Source organism: Protopterus annectens, chromosome 1.part1, assembly GCF_019279795.1.
Source record: "Protopterus annectens isolate FY-2018-M chromosome 1.part1, PAN1.0, whole genome shotgun sequence".
In the NCBI taxonomy this organism is placed as follows: domain Eukaryota; kingdom Metazoa; phylum Chordata; order Ceratodontiformes; family Protopteridae; genus Protopterus; species Protopterus annectens.
Genome location: NC_056726.1, coordinates 60,406,117 through 60,423,778, shown reverse-complemented (window position 1 = coordinate 60,423,778; position 17,662 = coordinate 60,406,117).

Below are 17,662 nucleotides of genomic sequence, written 5' to 3'. Positions count from 1 at the left end.
CCGCAACTTTGTTTCCCTCCAGCTGGTGCAGGTGGACGAGATTCTGAGAAAAGGTGGCAACTGAAAAGGCAGGTCATTTACGAAGGACTGACCCTGCCCTCACCAGACCACTGAGCAACTGAACCTCCTTGAACTCCTCCTCTAGCCTGCCCCTCCACCTACCCTAGAGACCTCCCCGGCACGACCTCCCCTACCCTTGGTCCACCAATTGGTAGGCCAATTTCACCTAAAACGGCTATAAACTTTAAAAATCTTAACAGTCTGCATAGACTTAGCATCTTCTTTTTTTTCTTTAGAACTGCTTGAACCACTAGACAAACAACCACCAAACAACACATCAGATTCATCCTTGCCTCTAAATCCTCTTCTTCACTCTGATCCCTCAGCCATGATCCTCAGCGCGAAGAAAAAGACCAGTGGCAGCCACCCCTCGAAGAGGCCCAGCACACATCAAAACCACATTGCAAAGAATGCTACCCACCTGTTCAGAAACATGAACTAAATCCTGCAACTCTTTACAATTTTGGTTCAACATGTGAAACTGGTCATGCAATTCATGCCTGAAGTGAAGAAGAATACTTTTCTTTTCCCCATCTCTCCAAAGCCCTTGTGCTTCTTATCCGGAGGAACAGTGAGGTGACGCCGGGGCGCGCCTGATCCCGCATTGACGCCTGGCGTCGCCAGACCAAGACTTGACCGACGCCAGCCTTATACTTTGGTGGTATTCGGGACACTGGGGACCAGCCGGATAACAAGTGTCAGGACTGCAGCAATGTGAGATGAAGAACATCCACATTGCAAAGTATGCTTTCCAACTTGTTCAGCTGCATGCAATAATTCCTGCATTTCTTTGTTTTCTGCACATTCAGAATTTATCAACATTTTTTTGTTTAAGCAGTGACATAATATATTGCTGATATTTGAGCATATGAAACTGACAATTTAAAGCCCTTATAGCCAGGGTAGCAGAAGTGTAAATCTTTTCCCCCCTCTGTCCACTGTCCTAGAATCCCTGTCAGAGGGAGTAGGGTTTTTTGCAGTGGAAGCCTTGACCCCTTTGGGACCCAGAGAGAGATAGTTTCTGGGTCAGCAGCAGGGTTTTTGAAAATGAATTTATGAGAGTCAGGAACCCTGTAGTACCTTGCCCGGCTTAACAGGAGCTGGAGGTATGGAGTCAGGGGTCAGACTGGACTCTGAAAATACATCATCTACAATGTCTAACACAGGTGGAATAGCTAGGGGCCTGTGTTGTGGTAGTAAAAGTAAGTCTCTGAGCCTTTTCTTAGATTCTGAATAATCTTGGCTCTCCCAGTGAAAATGCTCCCTCATGGTATGTAAAGTTTCCCCAAAAGAATAATCCTCAGGAGGAGAGGCTGAAGGGATTGATTCTTCAGCATCAGAATCCTCATAGGGAGGAAGAGAGTATTCCTGATCAGAAGAGGAATCAGATGAAATGGAAACCTGATCTGAAGATTCATATTCTGTCTCTTTCCTAGGCCTCTTATCAGGAGGGGGATGGGAACCCCTGATCAAAGTAATTAGGTCTTCGGCCATTTTGAGCATCTGTTTTTTAGGCATGGAGGCCTGTCCATGAGGCTGTTGCATTTGTTTTTTTGTCTTTAATGGTGCTTTAGTCTTTGCCTTTGAAGCTGAAGTCGTTTTAACATATAATTGAGTAGGTCTGAAAACACCCTCAGAAGCCGATGCCTGCTCAGCGGCTCTGGACCCATCTGAGGAAGGTTTCCGAAGGTCCAACAGCTTGAGCTTCCAGCAGCCTGGTCAACTCCACGTGGGTGTCGGTAGCGGCCTGCAAGTCTAAAGTAGCGGTCATCAGGGGCTGCGAAGGCGTCTCACTGAGAACCGGCGACTGGCTTAGAAGAAGCCTCGTCGTCCGTTTTGGACCTCGGATGCCTGTCCTTTTCCTTGCGTTTCTTGTGAATTCCGGTAGTCGGATGGCTATCCGATGACATTGTATAGTTCAATCTTCTGCCAAAACAGTGAAATGCAAAATCGTACCAACGCTTAATACTGCGTTGGTTAAATCTAGCACAAATCCGACAACTAGCAACGTCGTGGGGTCAGGGCCTAGGCAAGGAATACAGTAAAAATGAAAGTCCTTATGAGGTATTTGCTTCCCACAAGAAATACAATTATTAACTTTTTCTGACATCGGACTAGAGCAAGAAAAACGTTTCCCCAATGGGGTACTTAGCTTATAGTGAAGACTTCGGATCTGAAATTCGAACACGAAAATTTCAGGAATCGGCAGACCAGCACTTGCGAACTGCTTTTGCTTCGGGCACCGCGCGACAAGAAAGACTGAAGAAAATGGCGTCGGCTGCATCTTCTATACCCCTGGCACACTGACATTAGGGAAGAGGCGACAGCAACCGATGCCGGACCTAGACTTTGGAATTCAGGCCGACTGAGGGTAGCCTGCCAGCAGGATAACCCAACTGTAATGACTGCAACAGTGAAACATGAAGAACATCAAAAGGCTGCTCAGATTTGTGAATAACTTTAGTTTTATCCAAATAACATCTCAGTTGTCTATGCAAGTCCAAGATGTGGAGAACCTTCTCAGTGAGACTGTGAAGAAGGAAAAAAGGAAGGTAAATGGATAGCCTGATTAAGGGACAACTTACCTTGGCCATAAAAAATAGTACAAAGGGAACACCTTGTCTCTGCGGAAAAGTAAGAAAGGAGGAACAGCCATGAGAGCCTGAAGTTCAGATACCCTCTTGGCTGAAGTAAGAGCCAAAAGAACAACAATCTTCCAAGTGCAATGCTGCAAGGAAGCTAAAGCAGCAGGCTCGAAAGAAGCCCAAGTCAATTTATCAAGAACAAAACTAAGGTCCCAGGAAGATGTAATAGGCTTTCTGGGAGGCCTGACATGAAGGACATCTTTAAGAAACTGTTTGACCTTAACCCTAGAGGCCACAAGAGGATTCAAGAGCAGACAAGCAGAAACTGCTGATAGATGAGCTTTAACTGAAGAATATGCCAACCCAGCATGGAACAGATCACACAAATGAGAGAGGACCACAGGAACCTCCACAGAAAGAGGATCCTGATGGTGAAAGAGGCACCAGACAGAAAATCTATTCCAGTTGGACAAACATGATTTTCTGGTAGTGGACTTCCTGGCCTCCTGCAGCACCTGAAGATTGTCCGCAAGAACAAAAAGGTGCCTAAAATGGATCAAAACCCTATCACCCACAACATTAGCTGAAGAGTGGAAAAGTGAGGATGGATAAGAGACCCCTTGTCTTGCCTAACAAGGTCTACTCTGTGAGGAAACTTGTGGTGACTGCCCCTGGCCAAGTGAGAAAGAAGGGGAACCAATGCTGTCTGGGCCAGATGGGAGTCACCAACAAGATTTTGGGATAGCCCTGCCTGATCTTGTACAAGACTCGCAGAAGCAGAGGAAGAGGAGGGTAGGCATACAGAAACGTCCCCATCTCCTTCCAAGGAAAATAAAGGGCATCCACTTTCCAAGCCAGACAGATGACTTGGGACTCTGGAACAAAAAAAAAAAGAGGAAGTTGTCTGTTCAGAGGGAAGACAAAAATTTCTACCTGAGGAATACCCCACCATTAATTTCCAGAACACAACTCTGTAAAGCATCCATTTGTGAGTTTCTGTTCTGGATCTGGTCAAACAGTCTGCCTCTAGGTTGTTCTCTGAGGGAATGTAGACAGCCTGAAGAGTCCCTTGATAATGGACAGTTAAATCCCAGAACTTAAGAGCCTGCAAAGGGGGTGGGACCCGGTACCCCCTTGCCTGTGGACATACCACATCACTGTGGTATTATCTGCAATATCTTTCAGGGCCCTCATCTCCGTGATGTTGATGTGGTCCAATCTCTGATGAAGAGGCCAGAGACCTTGAACCTTGAGAGCGCTGAAGGAAGTTCCCCACCCTTTGTTTTTGGCATCTGTAAAGAGCTCCTGAGTTGGGAGTGAAAACCAGAAAAGAAGCCCCAGATTGAGAGAAAGGTGATAAATTCACCACTGAAGCTTGAGCTTGAGACAAGAAGGGAACCGGGAAGTCCAAGGGATGGCACTGTTGAAGTCACACTGACATGAAGTACCACTGAAGTTTTCTCATATGAAGCCTGGCTGGAGACATCATGGGAATGGTGGAATCTATAAACCCAAGGATATTCAGATACCTTGAGTGATATTTTTCCTGGAAAAGCACTATTGAAATTTTTACAATACCTAGTTGCACACAGGCCAACTACTTTACAGTGATGAGCACTGTCTACATAGTTGCAAACTGGATACTCCTAACACTGACTGATATTCTAACTCCAACTGTCAAATTAATAAAAAAGGGTCTGCTGCCATGGATAGGAACTTTCCTACTGTCTTCATTACCAGCTTGGTGGATATGAGCATCCTGAGGCAAAGTAGAAATTGCCTCATGTTTACTGAAAACCGGTTAATTCTCAAACAACCTGATATGTTATGTGAGAGATGTATTTACATGCTGTCACTCGAGGCAAAGGTCTCACATAAAAGTACTCCTAATGTCAATAAGGTTGCAGTAGCACGCACAATGCACCCATCATGCACAATTCAAAGCAGACATATAGACCCACATTTGCTGAGGCACTTGCATATAACTTTCCTAAACCATAAAGACCTCCTAGACGAAGTACACATAACAAGTACCTTTAGCAGCCTCAAATGTGCTCTTTCAAAACAACACCCACAGCTACATCTCATGGAGCCTCTACCTCTAAGCCCATAAGGCAAGTCACCACACAATCCAACATTCTAGCCATTGCAGACTCCATCATGAGACACATTGATGTCCCTCTCACCAGGCTGAGTAAGGAGAAAGTTACGGTCAGTTACTTATCAGCGGCTAGAATCCGCCACATTATGTATGCACTCAGGTCACTGGACCACAATTACCAATATGACTCAGTCATAGTCCATGTGGGAGTAAATGACCCGAGATGTACCTCCCTAGACTATACCTTCTCCAAGGATGATGCCACAATATGAACAAAAGATGATACGACTTTAATAACTAGCTCAGTTTCTGGTGTCATTCCAAGGGGGTGCAATACTTTTCAGCATAAAAAGAGATGGTCAACAGACCATGCTGATTTGCTAAGGATGGTCTGCACCTCTCCCCTCCAGGCTTTCGAATATAAGCTAAAACACGGTCTTCCCCTTAGTGCCTTTTTTTAGGCAATGCCAAACTGAAAGTACTCCTGACATAGCAAATCAAAACCAAGAAAACTTATAAGTTATTACTGCTCGATGCTAGGAGTCTCAACAAAAACTCCACTCCCTAGAAGCTCTCTTTACCCTAGAGAATGCTGACATCTGTGTGGTCACTGAAACATTGTTTAAAGCCGCAGAGAGCACACCACCAGAGCAAGATAATAATGGATTCCACACATTTACACCAGCTACTTCACAGGCAGGGACTAAAGGTGGAGGTGTTTCTATTTACATCAAAAATAAATATACTTCAAGGCTGGTCAAACAGGACAATGCAGTTGAGCTTCTCCAGGTTCAAATCACCATAGGTAAAATCCAATACCACTTCCTTGCAAGCTATAGGCCCCTGTATGATGCAGGAAACCCATACCATGTATTTAAACTGATCAGAAACACTAACTGTCCAACCCAATACCATATTCATGGGTGACTTTAATTACTCCACTATTAACTGAGAATCCTATATGACACCAAATGTACATGCACAGAGATTTCTGGATTTTGTAAACACAAACTCTCTGGACCAGATAGTCAATACACCAACCACGGCTGCAACCATACTGGATATGGTCTTCACTAATATGGGAGACTGCTGCACACCACCTACTGTAATGCCTTCCTTGGTAAGGTCAGACCACAAAATGGTCTCATTTGAAGTAAAAACAAATCTGGACCTCCAGGCAAACCTGGAATATTCAGAAACTATTCTAAAGCTAACCTCCTGCTATTAAGTGAGAACCTGGCAAAATTTTAAGCCCCCATAAACCCTGAGAACACTTCTGCCTATGCAGAACTGTTCACAGAAACTCTGTATAAGCATGTTAATAGCTGCATAGAGGCAGCTGTACCCATCTGGAAGTACAGAACTAACTCAAAAAACAAGCCACCCTGGTAAAAATCACAAAATCAATTGTCTGTATAACAGGAGGAACAAAATCATGGCAAAAAGTAGGAGCTGCAACATCCAGCAGGATAAAAGCACTCTCATCAAACTAAACAAACTCCGAGGACACAAAGTCTACCAAAGCCAAATTTCAGGTACGTTTGGCCTCCTAGGCCAAGGACAACCACCAAGCATTATAAACAAAAACGGCAGCTCAAAGTAGGATCCAGCACAAAATTTAATGGTAAAGCACTTTCGACTGGTAAAACCAGCCTTCTTCAGACAATATCAAAAAACTCATTGACCCATTTTATACACTCCATATAATTGAATAATTAAACAATTAAAACCAACCACAAAGCATTCTTTAGCCAAGTCCGCAACCTCAAAGGCATTACACAACTGTGTGCAGAGCGCATTGTAAATGAAGCCACCTCTATATTGTGCCAGAAGATATAGCAAACCTCCTGGCTGATGCATTCAACTCCAACTTTACTCCTTTCTCCCCATCAACCTTCCCTAAGGAAATATCATCAAATACAACTCCTCCTACTAATACTAGGGAACAGGTCCTTAAGACCAAGAACACTGCTTCAGTGGGCCCAGACAATATCCCAAGATGCCTTCTAAATAGCATGAAACATGACCTATCAGGACCTCTGGAATTACTGTTTAACTGTAGCCTCCAAATAGACTTCGTGCCTCATGAATGAAGAAAGGCAACCATCATCCCGCTGCACAAAGGTGGGCCATCTACAAAACCTGGAAACTACAGACCCCTAAGTCTCACTAGTCGTATATGCAAAGCCATGGAAAGAATTATCATGGAGATGATCAACAAAGATATAGTAAACCTCCAGACACTGGACCCAACCCAGTTTGGTTTCGTCAAGGGCAGATCATGCCTACTCAACCTGGTGGACTTCTTTGAGAAGGTCACCAAAGGAATGGATGAGGGCAAAATCGTTCACACTGCCTACCTTGACCTGGCCAAGGCATTAATACCCCACTTGGGCATTATTGAGAAACTCAAGAGGTTAGGTACAAACCCATATGTCACCCGGTGGATAGCCAGCTGGCTCACAGAGAGGACCCAGGAAGTTAGAATTGGGAGACCACCTCTACAAAGAGGCCAGTCACAAGTGGGGTCCCTCAAGGATCAGTCCTTGGACTGCTCCTTTTCGGCATTTACTTCTCAGAAGTCAAGGCCAATGTCAGTGGTCTCTGGCTGACTAAATTTGCAGATGATTGCAAATTAGGAGCTGTCACTGAATCACACACTGACACAATTGTTCTCCAGGAGGGGCTGACATAGACAAACAACTGGTGTCAGAGCCATGGACTAAAACTAAATTCCATGAAATGCATAATAGTATCCTTTGGGAAGTCATCCATCCATGGTAACTATCATATTGAAAACACACCCCTTAGAGCTGACCCAGTAGTCAGGGACTTAGGGACATACATAGATAGTAATCTAGCCTTTGATCACCACATCTCTACAGTGATGAGGAATTAATTCTATGATGTTCAGCTTATAAACAAAGGTACTGCATCCAAGTCCAAGGAAGGCATTGTTCCACTATATGCAGCATTCATTAGACCTATCATTGAGTACAATGCCCCCTTTGGTATGTACCTAACCAGGAATATCAAACAACTGGAATATCCACAGAGGTTCCTCACTAAAAGAATACAGGGCATAAGTAACATGCCCTATGCAGACCATCTCAAGGCCTTATCCCTGTATTCAGTCTCCTACAAACTTTTGAGGGGAGATCTATGTCTGGCATACACGGCATTGTGAGACCCCACTCTTATCGACCTCCTGCATATCCACAAAACAAACAGCATCAGAATTATCCATTTTAAAGACTTAAACCTTGCCTGTGATGTAAACAGGAACTGCTGGAGAGATAGGTATATATCCCAGAGACTACCCAAGTCTATGAAACAGGCTCTTCATCCATGTGAAGCAGAGTTCCTCCCTAACCCAATTCAAGTGCAACTTGGATAACAGGATGGGAAACCAGAAATTCATCCCTGGTTTGGCACCTATGTCTCTAATGGACACAGGTAACCTGTAAATGATCTCCCAGGCCTATGCTTACACTTATCAAGGGTATCAGAACTTCTCAGAGATTTGGGATGCATGGCTAGGTGTAAAAAGGCCCTTGTGGTTGTTAGCCTACTAAACACCTATGAAATGAGAAAGTCCCTGTTCATGACTGAATCCAGAGGAAGAGACTCGAAAAAGGGAATCAGAGACAGAGCCTTGAGAGCAGGCAGAGATGCTGGCTTGGGGATGGTCTGTCTCATGCAGTGAAGGAAAACATGATCTGAGGAGCAGTAAAGACTGACTTTTCAAAGTTCATGATGGATCCTAGACTCTGCAGTTGGCAAATAGTAAACTGGAGATCCTGAAGCAAAGCGTCAGGGGACGAGGGCTGAATAAGCAGATCAGCCACACAAGGAAAGATCTGGACTAATCTCATCCTGCAAAATGCAATAACAGGAGACAGGCATTTTGTGAATACTCTTGGGACAGTAGAGAGGCAAAAGGACAAAACAGAGAACTGAAAATGCAAGGAAAGAAAACAAACACAAAACTTTCCTGAAATGCAGAAAGATGGAGATATAAAGACAGACATCCTTGAGATCCAGAGAGACCAGAAAGGCCTGGGGAAGAACAGGAAATAAACTTTGAAGAAACATCTTAAAAGGAGGGACCTTGGGAAATTTCCAGAACTGGTCTCCATGTGCCCTCCATCCTGGGAACCAGAAACATTCTGGAATAAAAAAAAACTTCCCTTCATGGACAGGGGGCACAGCCTGAATGGTGCCCTGGGCCAAAAGAGAATGAAGCACCTCCGGGAAGAGAGGAAGCTGTTCTCAAGGATGTAGAGGGGATGCCTAGAAAGGGAGGAAGAAATTTCTAAACCATGAAATATCCTTGGTGGATAATGGACAAAACCCAGGAGTCTGTTGTGATTCTTAACCAATGTGGAAGGGGCAGGGAAAGACAAAGGGACAAAGAAACTGGCTGAGAGAAAAGAGAAGAAAGGGAAGCAAACTGTCAAATGGAACATGGTCTGTCCTGAAATGGAGGTTTCTGAGAAATATGGGTCTGTGTAGATTTAGTAGGAGGTACACATCTAGAACAATTTTTATCCTTGGGCACATGGTGAGACTGTATGTGAACAAAAGCAGATTCAGAAGAATAATTCCTCTGAAACTTGAAATGTAATTTTGTTTCCCCTACCCCCAACTCCTGCAAGTCTTTGCTCTTATCCTGGAGAGACTTACAAAGTTCAGCAGCAACAGTACCAAAAAGATTTTTTATTATCCAAAGGAGCATTCAACAGTTTGGCTTTAATGTCATCAGGGAAAGCCTGAAGACAAAGCCAAGAGTAACTTCTCATAACAAAACCAAATGCAACAGCCCTGGAACAAGTATCAGCTGCATCATAACTGCACTTAATAGAGTGGCAGGCAAATTCAGAGGTAGAACCTTCCTCACAGAATCAGGAATGTCAGAAATCGCCTGAGAAACTTCAGAAAGGAGGGAGAAATCATACCTGGTCATATGAGGCTGGTAATTAATAGCCCTAAAAGACAAAGGGCAGCAGTATAGGCCTTTTTGTCCAGCCTTTCTATGGACTACTATCCTTATCTGAAATAAGCAACTTGGTAGAGGGCAACAGCTTGGAGGGTATGTCAGGAGAGAGACACATAATAGAAAAATTATTAGAAATACATTTATGCAGCCATTTAGATTCATCAGGCACCTTGTAAAATCTGTCAGAATTCTAGGAACTGGGGGCTGAGAATCAGGCGCTACAGAAGCTGCTGAAAAGGTATCCAGGAGGGCAGCCAGAATTAGAGGAACAAAAGAAGACTTAGGAGATCCCATCTGGAGGAGCTCATAACTCTTCTGGATGCCAGAAACCTGAGAACAATCACACTTAAATATTTACATCATACGGGAAAGGAAGGAGAGTTCCTCTAAAGGGGAATCTGGACGAATAGAATCCTACTCCTCTGAATCATAGTCCAAAGGGGTAAGGATATGAGAAAAGTCGGCTAATGAAACTTCCCCCAAATCCTGATCCTCAGAGGAATCCTGCTCCCTAAGCCTCTTAAGAGGAGTGGAAGACCAGGGAGGGGGCTGACACAGAGACTCCATGAGAAGGATTTAAAGCCATTAAAGTATTAAACAACCCCTGAGTAAAATCCTGCCATTCATGTTGGGGATCCTTAACTGCAGGGGAAATATGCCTGGTTTTCTGTTTCTTTTTCTGTGGGATGTCTGCAAAAAAACCCCTGGGAGTGTCAGACCCTTATCGACACTCAATAAGTGCAGCAGGAATCTCTCCTCTCACTAAGATCTGCAGAATCATCCTTGACCCCTACGGAAATAATCAGCCAAGGTTCACCTCTCAACATCAGGAGCAGACATTTGTAAAGCCTCAGAAGACAAGCAAGAAGTTTGATCCATGTCGGCCTCTGACAAGGTCGTGGCAGGGCAATCAGAAGTAATGGTTGGTCAATCCTCCTGGCTTTCACTAGCCTCAAGAGAGATGTAAAGGGGACAGCAGCCATATCAGACCTGAGTTTTTTTTACCTTTTTCTTGGCAAACAGCTGACCCTTGGTACAGGAAGACTCCACAATAGCACCCTGAGCCAACAACTTAAGAAGCTGGTTTGCAAGGTAAATACACAAGGAAGAGATGCAACTACATAGGGTCTTAGGGAAAAACGCACACAGAACACTGCATATGGCCGTGGGAAGAACTCAAGACAGAAGATGCACTGGTCATGACCTTTATAGGGAATCTGCATTCCACACTGACATCTTCCCTTTCTGGATGACATGAAACTAACACTAAAAATAAAAGAGGAAGATAAGGAAGAACCTCAATGAGGTACTTATCTGAAAAACAGCTTGGTAACCAGTACAAAAGAAAGGGGTTCAGACCGTCATTCAATAATGGCATTCAGAATGGCAGCAAAGAAGTTCTGAAGGTTGTGCATCTGTACATCATCTTTATGTCCTATGCCTTACATGGGGCTTTGGTATACTATGTAAACCACCAACAACCAGCAAAAACGATAGTGAACACACAGTAATGAAGAAATAATTATTTATTTATAATTTCTCCAAATCCAGACCGGTTTCGGCTATTCAGCCTTTATCAATGAATACAATCAAGTTTTTTGAATGAAATGTAGCAGCCTGCATTTATACTAGTCCCTGATTACCTGGAAGCAGTGGTACAGCACCACCTAGTGAATGGAGTATCAAAATGCATATTCCTTCTTAGTTCAAACATATGGCCAGTGACATAAAATGCCAGAAATGTAGATATTAAGTCATATTTTCAAAGATCAAAATCAAAGCTTTGGAAGTAAGCCATCATATGAACATACACATTACATGGTAATAAACCAATCCCATGGTCTATATATATATATATATAAGTGCATATCTTGGTATTCACAAGCAGAAAATATATACCACTAGTATATATATATTTAAGTGTGATGACCACATGTTGAAAAGAACTTAAAAAATAATGATGAAAGTAATGATCATATAATATATTACAAAATAAGGTCAAAAGAATTTTATGGCCTCATTGTCAGCTATATTATTGATTATAATAATTAGAAATAATCTCCTTATGGATAGTACAAATTCATCATTGTAATTGTACAATACTCAATGTTTCAAGCCATCATATCAGATACGAATACAAAACCGTACATATACATGTTCGTATCATAAACAATTTTTAATCATGCTTTGTTGAGTATAATGTGAATGTTGGTAGGCCTAACCACCATTGGTTTGTTTGTGCTAATTCTTGATCTATATGAGTATTTGATATTGTGACCATGATTATGAAATAATCCAGTATTATATGAAACTCACAGATGGTCATTCAGACCTGGGGGGAATGAACATCCAAGGTTGGTGATCCAATATTGTTCCTTATGGTTTAAAATGGTGTGCCAACCCTGTTGGTTGTTCCTATCTCCCTGAATTTTGTCAATGATCATGAACATAAACTGAGCATTGGGATGTTGCATCGTATGTCTGTATAAAGCATTTGTTACTTTTTTGTTCCTCATGTCACTACGATGTTCTGTCATCATTATTCTGAGAGATCTAGAGGTTTGACCAACATAAAAAGCTTTACATTGGCAGGTAGCTAAGTATATAATCCATGTACTGCTACAATTACCAAACACCCTTGTTTTAAATACACGATTGGTGTTGGCACTGGTGAATTCCTTTAGTGTACTGACTTGTAGACAGGAGCAGCAGTGACCACATGGAAAAGTACCAATTAATTTATCTCCATTAATAGTGGTCTGATGATATACCGCACCTCCCCCTTCTCTGTTTTTGTAATGTGAAAATAGCCCTCCCAAATTCTTGCCTCGTCTGTATGACATCTGACACCGAGGGCCTAATATTGACCTTAAACTGTCATTAGCCAAAAGAATTTTCCAGTTGCAATTAAGTATATCCCTGACAATAGGTTGGTTCCTGCCATATGTGGTAACAAATCACAAGATAGAATCCTGATGAGCATGCCCTGATTTTTTGTATTGTAACAATGTTCTCCTATCTATGGTTTTGCTCCATGAGCTAGCTTGATATATGTCTATGTCTCTATATCCTCTGTCCTGAAATCTGTGGTATAAATCTAGTCTGGCATGTTCAAATTCCTCATGAGATGAACAAATGCGTCTAATACACATAAATTGAGACTTAGGGATGTTGCGGATGGTGTGGTTCGGGTGCATACTGGAGGCGTGTAACAAAGTATTGTATTGAGGGTATTTTCTGAATGTTTTAGTACTTAGAGTGTCATCTTTGTTACGGTAAACAGTAACATCCAAAAAGTCTATAGTACTCATGTTACTTGTGACCGTAAACTCAATACCCCAAATGTTACCATTCAGGTAATCCATGAATTCCTTTAAATATACTTCATCCATCTTCCACACCATCCAGCAATCATCCAAATATTGTCGCCAGATATTGATTTCTACCATGTAAATATTGTGTGATTTGTCATATATCATACATTCTTCAAAATAGGCCATGAATAAATCCGCATAAATGGGTGCAAAAGAATCTCCCATTGCTGTCCCTTGTAACTGCCAAAAGCATTCTCCATGGAAATAAGACATTTCTGTTTAATACATGTTCCGCCATGCAGACAAGTAAGGTGTTAAAGCCCGGAGGATATAAGTTTGTTCTCTCAAGCCAGTATTGCAGGGATTGTAGTCCAGCCCAGTGTGGAATGCTCGTGTATAAAGATTTAACATCCAACGTGCACATTAACCAGTCTGGTTCTAGCTGTGTATCCTGCAAAATTTGTAAAGAGTGTGTGGTGTCCTGTAGTCGGGCCCTAACTGATGTTAGAAGGGGTTTAAGATACTGTGTTAGGAATGCTGATAGTGGTTCAGTCAAGGACCCTATCCCTGATACAATGGGTCTACCTGGGGGTTTTGAAATGGACTTATGTATTTTTGGAAGAAAATACAAGATTTGTTTCTGTGGGCCCTTTACAGTGAGATGTTTGACAGTATTTTTTGTTATGATACCCTCATCCTCTGCTAGTTTAAGAAAAGAGTCTATTTCTTTTTTTAAAGACCCCAGTCGGGTCAATGTACATTTGCATATAACATCTAGTATCTGCTAACTGTCTTTTCCCCTCATCGAGGTATTCCCCAATGTTCATAACCACCACAGCCCCTCCTTTGTCTGCAGGCAGAATGACAATGTCGCGATTATGCTTTAATTCCTCCAAGGCTACCTTTTCCATGGGTGACATATTCTGGCCCAGAATGTATGATTCATTATGATGAAAATGTAAATCCCAGAGTACAGATTGTTGGAAAATAGAGACATGTTTGTTCATGGGCAGTTGAAAGTCTGATTTCAAAAATTTGAAATCAAGTGATCTTTGAGAGGTGTTATCTGAAAAGAATAATTTCAAATTCAGGTTACGACAGAAAGACAAAACATCCTTAACAATGCTATGTTCATCAATGAAAAAACTGGGAATAAAACCAAGTCCTTTATTAAGTAGTTTAGTTTGTACATCTGTCAGTTGAACATTAGAAAGGTTCAAAACATTATGAAACTCAAATTCCGTCAATTCAACATTATTTGTATCAGCCTTTCCATGGAATTGGATCTTATTCCTATATTTGTGCTTGCTACCCCCTCGTCGCTTGTTTGTATGTCTAAAGGGTACTGAACATTCGTTTTTTTGCTTCTAGGTGATTCTCGATAGTTATTACAGTCATTGTCTGTGCAAGATGAGTCTTCCCCTGAGGTACTAGCTAAAGTCTTGTCAGAGGATTTCAGAATAGACCTAGGCCTTTTCTTGGGTTTATTTCCTGGTGTTTTTTGACCAAAATCATAGAATCTCACAGTTTTTGATGTATCAAAAGGACGGCCTCTTTGGTAATCAGTGCAGTCCCTATTGAACTTACGTATTTTCCTATCTTTAGTTAGTTGGTCAAAATTAGCCAAATCTTTGGATAATTTGCTAAACAAAGTGGCATATGTTGGATGTGATTCGTATTTCTTACAATCTTCACATGAAGCTTTTACTTCCATTAAGCAAATGTCCACCATTCTCTCATAATAAGATGCAAGCATCTTTACAAAAGTCATTAATGATTGTTGAAGAGCTTGGTTCCATTCTTTGGTCAGCCTGTCCTCCGACCTACTGACCAAAGGCTGTAACTTAACTCTAAGTCCTCTTGGTGTGATATCCTTGTTAATATATGCCTTAAAAAGTCTGAGATGCCATATATTGGCACGTAAGTTTTTAAGATCCTTATTGAATTTGTTGAAGGCCATTTCACAGCCATTGTTAATATTAATATTAATATTTGAGCCACTTGGATTACTGCTTGACATGTTATTCATACCAAACACTCCAATATCATGTCAATCAGCACATAATCCCGTTAGTAGTTGCTCCAAATCCATTTTTACAATATATTTATGTATTTTGACCAACTAGAAACCAAATCTGTTTCAATCAATATGGCCAAATTAGTAATAGTTCAACAGGGACTGCACTGAGAACCTAGGTGTCGATAAAAAATATATGAATATTTTCCAAAAGTTACCCTATAGTGTATTTGGTCAAAGAACACAACTTAGACAAAAAACATACTCATAAATCCTGAACATCCACACTTATCTATATATGTGTCTATCAGTATGTCTGCATTATGCTTGGCACATATATGTTTGTGAAAACAATGTATACTCTATATTCAAAATGCAATGCTGAATAAGCTTGTTGTTCTTGTTTAATAATATACAAGGATGTATTATTATTCATCATGAAATAATCAGCCAAGGTTCACCTCTCAACATCAGGAGCAGACATTTGTAAAGCCTCAGAAGACAAGCAAGAAGTTTGATCCATGTCGGCCTCTGACAAGGTCGTGGCAGGGCAATCAGAAGTAATGGTTGGTCAATCCTCCTGGCTTTCACTAGCCTCAAGAGAGATGTAAAGGGACAGCAGCCATATCAGACCTGAGTTTTTTACCTTTTCTTGGCAAACAGCTGACCCTTGGTACAGGAAGACTCCACAATAGCACCCTGAGCCAACAACTTAAGAAGCTGGTTTGCAAGGTAAATACACAAGGAAGAGATGCAACTACATAGGGTCTTAGGGAAAAAGCACACAGAACACTGCATATGGCGTGGGAAGAACTCAAGACAGAAGATGCACTGGTCATGACCTTTATAGGGAATCTGCATTCCACACTGACATCTTCCCTTTCTGGATGACATGAAACTAACACTAAAAATAAAAGAGGAAGATAAGGAAGAACCTCAATGAGGTACTTATCTGAAAAACAACAGTAACCAGTACAAAAGAAAGGGGTTCAGACCGTCATTCAATAATGGCATTCAGAACGGCAGCAAAGAAGTTCTGAAGGTTGTGCATCTGTACATCATCTTTGTGTCCTATGCCTTACATGGGGCTTTGGTATACTATGTAAACCACCAACAACCAGCAAAAATGATAGTGAACACACAGTAATGAAGAAATAATTATTTATTTATAATTTCTCCAAATCGAACCGGTTTAAAGCTATTCAGCCTTTATCAATGAATACAATCAAGTTTTGAATGAAATGTAGCAGCCTGCATTTATACTAGTCCCTGATTACCTGGAAGCAGTGGTACAGCACCACCTAGTGAATGGAGTATCAAAATGCATATTCCTTCTTAGTTCAAACATATGACCAGTGACATTAAATGCCAGAAATCTAGATATTAAGTCATATTTTCAAAGATAAAAATCAAAACTTTGGAAGTAAGCCATCATATGAACATACACATTACATGGTAATAAACCAATCCATGGTCTATATATATATAAGTGCATATCTTGGTATTCACAAGCAGAAAATATATACCACTAGTATATATATATTTAAGTGTGATGACCACATGTTGCAACGCACTTAAAAAAATAATGATGAAAGTAATGATCATATAATATATTACAAAATAAGGTCAAAAGAATTTTATGGCCTCATTGTCAGCTATATTATTGATTATAATAATTAGAAATAATCTCCTTATGGATAGTACAAATTCATCATTGTAATTGTACAATACTCAATGTTTCAAGCCATCATACCAGATACGAATACAAAACCGTACATATACATGTTCGTATCATAAACAATTTTTAATCATGCTTTGTTGAGTATAATGTGAATGTTGGTAGGCCTAACCACCATTGGTTTGTTTGTGCTAATTCTTGATCTATATGAGTATTTGATATTGTGACCATGATTATGAAATCATCCAGTATTATATGAAACTCACAGATGGTCATTCAGACCTGGGGGGAATGAACATCCAAGGTTGGTGATCCAATATTGTTCCTTATGGTTTAAAATGGTGTGCCAACCCTGTTGGTTGTTCCTATCTCCCTGAATTTTGTCAATGATCATGAACATAAACTGAGCATTGGGATGTTGTATCGTATGTCTGTATAAAGCATTTGTTACTTTTTTGTTCCTCATGTCACTACGATGTTCTGTCATCATTATTCTGAGAGATCTAGAGGTTTGACCAACATAAAAAGCTTTACATTGGCAGGTAGCTAAGTATATAATCCATGTACTGCTACAATTACCAAACACCCTTGTTTTAAATACACGATTGGTGTTGGCACTGGTGAATTCCTTTAGTGTACTGACTTGTAGACAGGAGCAGCAGTGACCACATGGAAAAGTACCAATTAATTTATCTCCATTAATAGTGGTCTGATGATATACCGCACCTCCCCCTTCTCTGTTTTTGTAATGTGAAAATAGCCCTCCCAAATTCTTGCCTCGTCTGTATGACATCTGACACGAGGGCCTAATATTGACCTTAAACTGTCATTAGCCAAAAGAATTTTCCAGTTGCAATTAAGTATATCCCTGACAATAGGTTGGTTCCTGCCATATGTGGTAACAAATC